Genomic DNA, 12,595 nt, shown 5'->3' with positions numbered 1-12,595 from the left:
ACTGCTCTTACTTACTTCTCAAAATCCTTTTTGAGCTCTTACATAGCCTGAGACCAATTCATATTTTTTTTGGAGGCTTTGGATATAGGTGCTTTTACTTTGTTGTCTTCTTCTGGTTGTATGTTTTGATCTTTTTTGTTGCCAAAATAAGATTCTATACTCTGAATAATTTTTTGGGTTGTTTGGTCATGTTCCCAGTCAATTATTTAACTTTTAAATTCTTTGTAAGGTAGGGTTCTGCTTCCAGTGTTGAGGGTGTACTGTCCCAAGCTTCAGGGGTTTTGTGCAGCTCCTTTCAGAGATACTTCTAGGGACCTGTAAATTTTCAGTTTTTCGAAGGTGATATGATCAAAGGAGAGGTGTTTACTTCTTTCCTGGCCTGTGCTGTGGTCTGTGAGTGACCACAAGCACTCTTTTCTGCCTTGAAACTGTGAGGACGATTCCCTCTCTACTGCTACCACATGCTCTGCCATGTCAGCACTCCTACTCACCCTGGAACTGACACCCGGGGCTTTGCAGATCCAAGTATAGTAAAGCAAGAGTATCCTGCCTCAGTGCTGGCAAATACATCTCTGCAATCCCCCCCCTTTTTTTAAATTAATTTATTTTGTTTTATCAACAATCACTTCCATATACTTTTGAGTTTAAAATTTTTCTCCCCCATCCTTCCCACCACCCTTCCCAAGATGGTGCACAATCTGATATAGGCTATACATTTAAATTCCTATTAAACGTATTTTCACATTAGTGATGTTGTAAGTAAAAATCAGAAACAATAGGAGGAACCACCAGAAAAAGGAAACAAAACTCAACAGAAGAGAAAAAAAAATAGCAATTCAACTTCCATAGTTCTTTCTTTGGATGTGGGTAGCATTTTCCATCACGAGGCCTTTGGAGACGTCTTAGATCCTTGTATTGCTGGGAAGGGTTACATTTATCAATATTAGTCATCACACAACTTTGCTGTTACTGTGTACAACATTCTCTTGGTTCTGCTCACTTCACTCAGCATCAGACCATACAAGTGTTTCCAGGTTTTTCTGAAGTCAGCCTGTTCATCATTTCTTATAGCACAATAGTATTCCATTACATTCATCTCCCACAACTTGTTCAGCCATTCCCCAACTGATGGGCATCTTGTCAATTTCCAATTCTTTGCCACCTCAAAAAGAGCTGCTATGAATATTTTTGTACATGTAGGCCCTTTTCCCATTTGTATGATCTCTTTTGGATACAGCCCTAGAAGTGCTATTGCTGAGTCAAAGGGTATGAACATTTTTATAGTTCTTTGGGCATAGTTCAAAATTGCTCTTCAAAATGGTTGGATCATTTCACAACTCCACCAACAATGCATCAGTGTTCCAATTTTCCCACATCTTCTCCAACTTTTATCATTTTCCTGTTTTGTCATGTTGGCCAATCTGATAGGTGTGATGTGGTACCTCAGAGTTGTTTTGATTTGCATTTCTCTAATCAATAGTGATTTAGAGCATTTTTTCATATGACTATAGATGGCTTTAATTTCTTCAACTGAGAATTGCCTGTTCATATCCTTTGACCGTTTATCAATTGATGAATGACTTGTGTTCTTACAAATTTGACTTAATTCACTATATATTTTAGAAATGAGGCCCTTATCAGAGAGACTAGTAAAAATTCTTTCCCAATTTTCTACCTTCCTTCTAATCTTAGTTGCATTGGCTTTGTTTGTGCAAAAATCTTTTCAATTTAATGTAATCAAAGTTATCCATTTTGCTTTTCATAATATTCTCTATCTCCTGTTTGATCATGAATTCTTCTGTTCTCTATAGATCTGATAGGTAGTTTGATTGTAGTATCAGTCTTCATGTCTAAATTATGAACCCATTTTGACTGTTTTTTGGTATATGGTGTGAGATTTGGTCTATGCCTAGTTTCTGCCATACCCTTTTTCAGTTTTCCCGGGCAGTTTGTTTTTCAAAGAGTGGGTTCTTATCACAGAAAATGGGGTCTTTGGGTTTCTCAAATAATAGATTACTATAGTCACTGACCACTGTGTCTTGCATATTCAACCTATTCCACTGATCCACCACTCTATTTCTTAGCCAGTACCAAGCAGTTTTGAAGATTGGGGGCTTTATAATACAAGTTAAGATCTGGAATGGCTAGGCCACCTTCCCCTGCATTTCTTTTCATTAGTTCCCTTGATATTCTCAATCTTTTGCTCTTCCAGATGAATATTGTTATTATTATTTCTAACTGTATAAAATAATTTTTTGGTAGTTTTATTAGTATGGCACTGAATGAGTAAATTAGCTTAGGTAGAATTGTCATTTCTATTACATTAGCTCAGCCTATCCATGAGTAGCTGATGTTTTTCCAATTATTTAGATCTGACTTTATTTGTGTGAAAAGCATTTTGTAATTGTGTTCATATAGTTCCTGGGTTTGTTTTAGGATGTAGACTCCTAAATATTTTGTAATGTCTATAGTAAGTTTAAATGGAATTTCTCTTTCTATCTCTTGCTGTTGGGCTTTGTTGGTAGTATATAGAATTGCCAAAGATTTATGTGGGTTTATTCTATAGCCTGCAACTTTGCTAAAGTTGTTTATTGTTTCAAGTAGTTTTTTACTTGATTCTCTAGGATTATCTAAGTACATCATCATGTCATCTGCAAAGAGTGATAGCTTTGTTTCTTCTTTGCCCATTCTAATACCTTCAATTTCTTTTTCTTCTCTTATTGTTATAGCGAACATTTATCCAGTACAATATTGAACAACAGTGGTGATAATGGACATCCTTGTTTCACCCCCACTCTTATTGGAAATGCTTCTAGCTTGTCCCCACTACATATGATGGTTGCTGAAGATTTTAGGTACATGTTATTTATTATTTTAGGGAAGACTCCATTTATACCTTTTCTCTCTAGTGTTATTAATAGGAATGGGTGTTGTATTTTTCCAAAAGCTTTTTCTGCATCTGTGGAGACAATCACGTGGTTTCTGTTAGTTTTGGTGTTGATATGATCAGTTGTGCTGATAGTTTTCCTAATATTGAACCAGCCCTGCATTGCTGGTATAAATCCTACCTGGTCATAGTGTATTATTCTTGTGATAAGTTGTTGTAATCTATTTGCTAATATTTTGTTTAAAATTTTTGCATCTATATTCATTAGAGAAATTGGTCTCTAATTTCCTTTCTCTGTTTTGACTCTTCCTGGTTTAGGTATCAGCACCATATTTGTATCATAAAAAGAATTTGGTAAGACTTCTTCTTCACCCATTTTCCCAAATAGTCTATATGGTATTGGAGTTAATTGTTCTTTAAATGTTTGATAGAGTTTGCATGTAAATCCATCTGGCCCTAGAGATTTTTTCCTAGGGAGTTCATCAACAGCTTGTTCAATTTCTTTTTCTGAGATGGGGTTATTTAAGTATTTTACTTCCTCTTCTGTTAATCTGGGCAATTTATATTTTTGTAAATATGTGTCCATTTCACTAAGATTATGAAAATTGTTGGCATACAGTTGGGCAAAATAGTTCCTAATTATTGTTTTAATTTCCTCTTCCATGGTGGTAGCTTCACCCTTTTCATTCTTGATACTAGTAATTTGGTTTTCTTCCTAGGGTTGTTGTGAGGATCAAATGAGATAACAGTTATAAAGAATGTAATGCCCGGGAATTAGTAGGAGCTCATTGAATGCTTGTTTCGTCTTGTTCCCCCACACTTTGATCTAGCCACTCTCCTCAAGATCTCATCCTCACACAGAATCCATGATGGAATTTCTTTTTTTTTTTTTATTAATTTATTTTGACTTATCAACAATCACTTCTATAAGCTTTTGAGTTTTAAATTTTCCTCCCCCTACTTCCCTGCCTCCCTCCCCAAGACGGCAGGCAAACTGCTATAGGCTACACATATGCATTCCAATTAAATATATTTTCACATTAGTGGTGTTGTAAGGAAGAATTAGAAACAGTAGAAGGAACCACCAGAAAGAGAAAGCAAGAGATTTCCGCTCCCAGGAGCCAAGATGGTGGAGTAGAAAGGTAGTCACTCTCACCTTCCCCTATCAACCTTGGAAGCCCAGACAATATTACCCCAGGATAAACCCTGGAACAGCTGAACCAGAAGAAAGAAGGGGAGCACCAGTGCAGTAGCCCAGGTAGCTTGAGGGATTAACAGGAAAGGCCCCTCTTTCCCTGAGGGAAGGGGAGTAGAACAGAAAGGGAGGTGTCCCAGCCAGCTAGTGGAAATCTCCACTTTAGCACACCAGGAAGAGATCCTGGTGCCTAGGCATTCAGCAGCAAACTGGTCTCCCAGTGCCTCAGCCAAAATAAGGGAAGCAGCATTAGAAAGGGCCCCAGGTGCATAAACACCCTGCAATATTCATCTAAAAGGAACTGAAGAAAACTAAAGGAAAGGAAAAGCAGGCAACCTAGAGTTGCCCTAGCATTCCAGCCTTGCTGATTCCAGCCTAACACCAGGTAAGCTGCCAAGAACCAGGAGGAAAAATAGCCATAGAAAGAATTCAACGCTCATATCCTGAAAAAGATCCCAAATTGAAAATGCCAAGGAATATAATAGCCAAATTCCAAAATTACCAGGTCAAACAGAAAATACTGCAAGTAGCAAGAAAGGAACAATTTAAATATCATGGAACCAAAGTCAAGATTGCACAGGATCTTGCAGCTTCTACATTAAAAGACCATAGGGTATAGGACATGATATTCCATAAGGCAAGGAAGCTTGGATTGCAGCCAAGGATCAACTACCTAGTGAAAATGAGCATGATCTTTCAGGAGATGAGATGGATATGCATCAAAATTGGGGACTTCCAAACCTTCCTGATAAAAAGACCAGAGCTCAACAAAAAAATTTGATCAAGTACAAGATTCAAGAGAGAAATAAAAAGGTAAATGTGACAAGAAGATACCACATGTTGTTAATAAGGGCAAATTGTTTACATGCCTACATTATGTTTAATACAGGCACTTCTTCTGGGCAAACACTTCTAATCTCAGAACACTCAGAGGAAAAACATTGAGACTTGAGACACTGTTCCTGAGAATGTTATGGTTACTATAGGCTTGCTTTCTGGCCAAAGAAATATAGCCTTAGAACACTCAGAGAAGATACTTGTGGCTGGGGACACTGTCTCTCAAAACATTACAGCTACTACAGGTTTGCTTTCTGGGGAAAGACATCTAGTCTCACACAACTCAGAGAAGATACTTGTGGATGGAGACATTGTCTCTGAAAACATTGTCTTTACTACAGCTTTGCTTTCTAGGGAAACACATCTAGTCTCAGAACACTCAGCGGAGAAGATATATGAGAATTAGGACACTGTACAGTTACTACATCCTTGCGTTCTGGGGAAACATCTATCCATAGAACACTTAGTGGAGAAGATACTTGCGGCTGGGGACACTCTCTCTAAAAACATTGTGGTTACTACATACATGCTTTCTGGGCAAACACATCAATCTCAGAAGATTCAGAGGAGAAAATACTTGTGGCTGGAGACACTGTTGCTGAAGACAGTATGTGTACTACAGGCTTGCTTTTTGGGGAAACACATCTAGCCTTATAACACTCTGTGGGGAAGATACTTGTGGATGGGGACACTCTCCCTGAAAACATTATGTGTACTACAGGCTTGCTGTCTGGGAAACATATCTAGTCTCAGAATACTCAGTGGAGAAGATATTTGTGGCTGGGGACAATGGCTTTGAAAACATTACTGTTACTATAGGCTTGCTTTCTGGGCAAACACATCGATCTCAGAATACTCAGAGGAGCAGCTTCTTGTGGATGAAGACACTGTCTCTGAAAATATTATGTGTACTACAGACTTGCTTTCTGGGGAAACACATCTAGCCTTAGAACACTCAGTGAAGAAGATATTTGTGGATGGGATCACTGTCTCTGAAAGCATTATGGCTACTATAGGCAGGCTTTTTGGGGGTACACATCTAGTCTCATAACACTCAGTGGGGAAGATATTTGTGACTAGGGTCAATGTCTGTGAAAGCAGTACTGTTACTACAGTCTTGCTTTCTGGTGAAACACATCTAGCCTTAGAACACTTAGTGGAGAAGATACTTGTGGCTGGAGAGAGTGTCCCTTTAAAGGTTATGGTAACTGCAGGCTTGCTCTCTCAGCAAACACATCTAGCCTCAGAACACTCAGAGAAGATACTTCTGACTTAAGATGCTGTTCCCGAAAACATTATGTGTACTACAGGCTTGCTTTCTGTGGAAACACATCTAGCCATAGAACACTCAGTGGAGAAGATACTTGTGGCTGCAGACACTGTCTCTGAAAACAATATGTTTACTAAAGTATTACTTTCTGGGTAAACACATCCATTTTCAGAACACTCAGAGAAGATACTTGTGACTTAAGACACTGTCCCTAAAAATATTATGTGTATTCCAGGCTTACTTTCTGGGGAAACACATCTAGCCTTAGAACACTCAGTGAAGAAGATACTTGTGGATGGGGACACTGTCTCTGAAAACATTGTGGTTAATACAGGCAGGCTTCCTGGGCAAACACATTAATCTCAGAAGATTCAGAGGAGAAGATACTTGTGCCTGGAGACCCTGTCCCTGAAATCGTTATGTTAACTCCAGGCTTGCTGTCTGGGCAAACACATCTCATCTCAGAACACTCAGAGAAGATACTTGTGACTTGAGACACTGTCCTTGGAAACATTATGTGTACCACAGGCTTGCTTTGTGGGGAAACACATCTAGCCGTAGAACACACAGTGGAGAAGATACTTGTGGATGGGGATACTGTCTCTGGAAATATTATGTGCACTATAGGCTTCCTGTTGGGGTAACATATCTAGCCTTAGAACACTCAGTGCAGAAGACAGCTGTGGCTAGGGAGAGTGTGTCTGAAAACATTAAGTTTACTACAGCCTTGGTATCTGGGAAAACACATCTAGCCTTAGAACACTCAGGAGAGAAGATACTTGTGCCTGGGGACTCTTACTCTGAAAACATGTTTGCTACAGGCTTGCGCTCCGGGCAGAGACATCTATTCTCAGAACATTCAGAGAAGATACTGGTGACTTAAGACACTGTTGTTAAAAACATTATGTGTAGTCCATGCTTACTTTCTGGGGAAACACATCTAGCCTTATAGCACTCAGTGGAGAAATTACTTGTGGATGGGGATGCTGTCCCTGAAAACATGATGTTTAATATAGGCTTACTTTCTGGGCAAACACAACTAGCCTCAGAATACTCAGTGGAAAAGATACTTGTGGCTGGGGCCACTGTCTCTGAAAACATTATGTTTACTACAGACTCACTTTCTGGGCAAACACTTCTAATCTCAGAACACTCAGAGAAGATATTTGTGCCTTAAGACACTGTCCCTGAAAACATTATGTGTACTCCAGGCTTACTTTCTGGGGAAACACATCTAGCCTTATAACACTCAGTGGAGAAGATACTTGTGGATGCAGACACGCTCCCTGAACATATTATGTGTGCAACAGGCTTGCTGTCTGGGACACCCATATAGCCTTAGTCAGTGGAGAAGATACTTGTGGCTGGAGACACTGTCCCTGAAAACATGATGCTTAATACAGGCTTACTTTCTGGGCAAACTCACCAATTTTCAAAACAGTCAGAGAAGATACTTGTGACTTAAGACACTGTCCCCGAAAACATTATGTATACTACAGCCTTGCTGTCTGGGGAAACACATCTAGCCTTAGAACACTCAGTGGAGAAGATACTTGTGGCTGGGGACGCTGTCTCTGAAAACCTTATGTGTACTACAGGCTTGCTTTCTGGGCAAACACATCTGATCTCAGAACACTCAGAGACTGTACTTGTGACTTAAGAGACTGTCACCGAAAACATTATGTGTACTACAGGCTTGCTTTGTGGGGAAACACATCTAGCCTTAGAATACTCAGTGGAGAAGATACTTGTGGATGGCGATACTGTCTCTTAAAATATTACGTGTACTACAGGCTTGCTGTCTGGGTAACACATGTAGCCTTAGAACACTCAGTGGAGAAGATAGTTGTGGCTAGGAACAGTGTCTCTGAAAATATTATGTTTACTACAGCCTTGCTGTGTGGGGAAATACACCTAGCCTTAGAACAGTCAGTGGAGAAGATATTTGTGGCTGGAGACAGTCTTTTTTTTTTATTTTCTACATTTTAAAAAACTTTTATCAATTTATTTTGATTTATCAAGAATCACTTCCATATTCTTTTTAGTTGAAAATTCTTCTCCCCTTCCTCCCCTCCCCAATATGGCACACAATCTGATATAGGCCTTACATTTACATTCCTATTAAACATATTTCCACATTAGTGAAGTTGTAAGTAAAAATTAAAACCAATAGGAGGAACCATCAGAAAGATGAAACAAAACTCATCAGAAAGTAAAAAAGTGATAGCAGTCCAACTTCCATAGTTCTTTGGATGTGGACAGCATTTTACATCACGAGGCCTCTGGAGATGTCTTAGATCCTTGTAATGCTGAGAAGGGTTCAGTTTAACAATATTAGTCATTGCATAACGTGGCTGTTATTGTGCACAGAGTCCTCTTGGTTCTGCTTACTTCACTCAGCAACAGACCATATAAGTCTTTCCAGGTTTTTCTGAAGTCAGCCTGTTCATCATTTCTTATAGCACAATAGTATTCCATTACATTCATATACCACAACTTGCTCAGCCATTCCCCAATTGATGGGCATCCTTTCAATTTCCAATTCTTTGCCACCACAAAAAGAGCTGCTATGAATATTTTCGTACATGTGGGTCCTTTTCCCATTTGTATGATCTCTTTGGGATATAGCCCTAGAAGTGCTATTGCTGGATCAAAGGGTATGCACATTTTTGTAGCCCTTTGGGCTACAAATTGTTCTCCAAAATGGTTGGATCATTTCACAACTCCACCAACAATGTATTAGTGTTCCAATTTTCCCACATCTTCTCCAACATTTCTCATTTTCCTGTTTTGTCATGTTGGCCAATCTGATAGGTGTGATGTGGTACCTCAGAGTTGTTTTGATTTGCATTTCTCTAATCAGTAACGATTTAGAGCATTTTTTCATATGACTATAGATGGCTTTAATTTCTTCAACTGAGAACTGCCTGTTCATATCCTTTGATATGAATGATAAAATATTATGTGTACTACAGGCTTGCTGTCGGGGTAACACATGTAGCCTTAGAAAACTCAGTGCAGAAGATAGTTGTGTCTAGGGATAGTGTCTTTGAAATTGGGGAATGGCTTGTATTCTTATAAATTTGTATTAATTCTCTATATATTTTAGAAATGAGACCTTTATCAGAGAGACTGGTTGTAAAAATTCCCAATTTTCTACCTTCCTTCTAATCTTAGTTGCATTGACTTTGTGCAAAAACTTTTCAATTTAATGTAATAAAAATTATCCATTTTGCTTTTCACAATGTTCTCTATCTCCTGTTTGATCATGAATTCTTCTGTTCTCCATACATCTGGTAGGTAAACTATTCCTTGTTCTCCCAGTTTACGTATAGTATCAGCCTTTATATCTAAGTCATGAACCTAGTTTCTGCCATACTCTTTTCCAGTTTTCCCAGCAGTTTTTTCAAAGAGTGGGTTCTTATCGCAGAAGCTGGGGTCTTTTTGTTTATCAAATAATAGATTACTATAGTCACTGACTACTGGAGACACTGTCTTTGAAAATGTTATGTTTGCTACAGACTTGCCTTGAAGGGAAATAAATCTAGCCTTAGAACAGTCAGTGGAGAAGATACTTGTGGCTGGAGACACTGTCTCTGAAAACCTTACGGTTACTACCGGCTTGCTTTCTGTGGAAACATTTCTAGCATTAGAACACTCATTGGAGAATATACTTGTGCCTGGGTGCACTGCCTCTGAAAACATTCTGGTTACTACAGGCAGGCTTTCTGGGGAAACAAATCTAGTCTGAGAACACTCAGAGAAGATAGTTGAGAACTGAGACACTGCCTCTGAAAGCATTACAGTTATTATATGCTTGCTTTCTGGGGAAACATATCTAGTCTTAGAACACTCAATGAAGAAGACACTTGTGGATGGGGACACTGTCACTGAAAAAATTATGGTTACTACAGGCAGGCTTTCTGGGCAAGCACATCAATCTCCGAATATTCATATGAAAAGATACTTGTGGCTGGAGACCCTGTACCTGAAAATGTTATGGTAACTGCAGGCTTGCTTTCTGGGCAAACACATCTACTCTCAGAACACTGAGAGAAGATACTTGTGACTTAAGACATTGTCCCCGCAAACATTATGTGTGCTTGCTTTGTGGGGAAACACATCTAGCCTTAGAACACTCAGTGGAGAAGATACTTGTGGATGGGGATACTGTCTCTTAAAATATTATGTGTACTACAGGCTTGCTGTCGGGGTAACACATGTAGCCTTAGAAAAATCAGTGCAGAAGATAGTTGTGTCTAGGGACAGTGTCTCTGAAAACATTATGTTTCCTACAGCCTTGCTGTCTGGGGAAACACATCTAGCCTTAGAACACTCAGTGGAGAAGATACTTGTGGCTGGAGACTCACTCTCTGAAAACATTATGTTTACTACAGGCTTGCTCTCTGGGCAGAGACATCTATTCTCAGAACACTCAGAGAAGATACTGGTGACTTAAGACACTGTCGCTAAAAACATATTGTGTACTCCATGCTTACTTTCTGGGCAAACACATGTAGCCTTAGAACACTCAGTGGAGAAGATGCTTGTGGCTGGATACAGTGTCTCTGAAAACATTATAGTTACCAGAGGCAGGCTTCCTGGGGAAACATCTAGTCTCAGAACACTCAGTGGAGAAGATATTTGTTGCTGGGGACAATATGTTTGAAAACATTACTGTTACTATAGGCTTGCTTTTTGGAGAAACAGATCTAGTCTCAGAATACTCAGAGGAGAAGCTTCTTGTCAATGGAGACACTGTCTCTGAAAATATTATGTGTACTACAGACTTGCTTTCTGGGGAAACACATCTAGCCTTAGAAATATACAGTGGAGAAGATACTTCTGGGTGAAGAAAGTGTCTTTGAAAACATATTACTACAGGCAGGCTTTCTGGGGGAATACCTAGTCTCAGAACACTCAGCAGAGAAGATATTAGTGGCTGGGACAATGTCTCTGAAAACATTACACTTACTACATCCTTGCTTTCTAGGGAAGCATATCTATCCTTAGAACACTCAGTGGAGAGAACTTCCAGCTGGGGACACTCTCTCTAAAAACATTATGATTACTACTTGCACACTTTCTGGGCAAACACATCTAGTCTCAGAATACTCAGAGAAGATTCTTGTGACTTAAGACACTGCCCCTAAAACCATTATGTATACTCCAGGGTTACTTTCTGGGGAAACACATCTAGCCTTAGAACACTTAGTGGAGAAGATACTTGTGGCTGGAGACACTGTCCTTGAAAACATTATGTTTACTACAGGCTTGCTCTCTGGGCAAATTCATCTAGTCTCAGAACACTCAAAGGAGAAGATACTTGTGACTTGAAACACTCTCCCTGAAAATATTATGCTTAATACAGCCTTACTTTGAGGGGAAATAAAATCTAGTCTCATAACACTCAGTGGAGAAGATTTTTGTGGCTGGGGGACAATGTCTCTGAAAACATTACTGTCCCTACAGGCTTGCTTTCTGGGGAAACTCATCTAGTCTCAGAACACTCAGTGGAGAAGATACTTGTGACTTTAGACACTCTCCCTGAAAACATGTTTACTACAGCCTCACTTTGAAGGGAAATAAATCTAGTCTCATAACGCTCAGTAGAGAAGATTTTTGTGGCTGGGGACAATGTCTCTCAAAACATTACTGTTCCTACAGGTTTGCTCTCTGGCGAAACTCATCTAGTCTCCGAACACTCAGTGGAGAAGATATTCGTGGATGGCAACAATGTCTCTGAAAACATTACAGTTACTAAATGCTTGCTTACTGGGTAAACATATCTATCCTTACAACACTCAGTGGAGAAGATACTTGCGGCTGAGGACACTGTCTCCAAAAACATTATGGTTACTACTTGCTTTCTGGGCAAACACATGGATCTAAGAAGACTCAGACTTCTGGCTGGAGACACTGTCCCTGAAAATAGTATGTGTAATACAAGCTTGCTTTCTGGGGAAACATATCTAGTTTCAGAGGACTCAGAGGAGAAAATACTTGTAACTTAAGACACTGTCCCTGAAAACATTATATTTACTACAGCATTGCTTTGTGAGGAAATAAATCTAGCCTTAGTACAGTCAGTGGGGAAGACATTTATGTCTCGGGACGCTTGTGGCTCTGAAAACATTATGGTTACTACAGGCATGCTTTCTGGGGAGACACATGTAGTCTCAGAACCCTGAGGGAGAAGATATTTTTGACCGGAGATATTGTCCCTGAAAACGTTATGGTTACTACAGGCTTGCTTTCTGGGGAAACACATGTAGCCTTACAACACTCAGTGGAGAAGATATTTGTGGATGGGGACATTCTCCCTGAAAATATTATGTGTACCACAGGCTTACTGTCTGGGAAACCCATCTAGTCTTAGAACAGTCAATGGAGAAGATATTTGTGG

General features: G+C 39.4%; 1 long non-coding RNA gene across 3 annotated transcripts in view; it reads left to right on the top strand.

Moving 5' to 3' along the window:
• LOC110200357 (uncharacterized) overlaps positions 1-12,361 on the top strand; it is an 89,214-nt gene extending 76,853 nt beyond the window's left edge. For all 3 annotated transcript variants that reach the window (XR_013483617.1, XR_002322233.2, XR_002322232.2), the window contains one exon: positions 11,857-12,361. This is a non-coding gene — a long non-coding RNA (uncharacterized LOC110200357). The remainder of the gene's footprint in view (positions 1-11,856) is intronic.
• The last annotated feature ends 234 nt before the right edge of the window (positions 12,362-12,595 follow it).

This window comes from Phascolarctos cinereus, unplaced genomic scaffold, assembly GCF_003287225.1.
Source record: "Phascolarctos cinereus isolate Bilbo 61053 unplaced genomic scaffold, phaCin_HiC Scaffold_8;HRSCAF=390, whole genome shotgun sequence".
In the NCBI taxonomy this organism is placed as follows: Eukaryota; Metazoa; Chordata; class Mammalia; order Diprotodontia; family Phascolarctidae; genus Phascolarctos; species Phascolarctos cinereus.
This window is presented reverse-complemented; position numbering and strand designations above follow the sequence as displayed.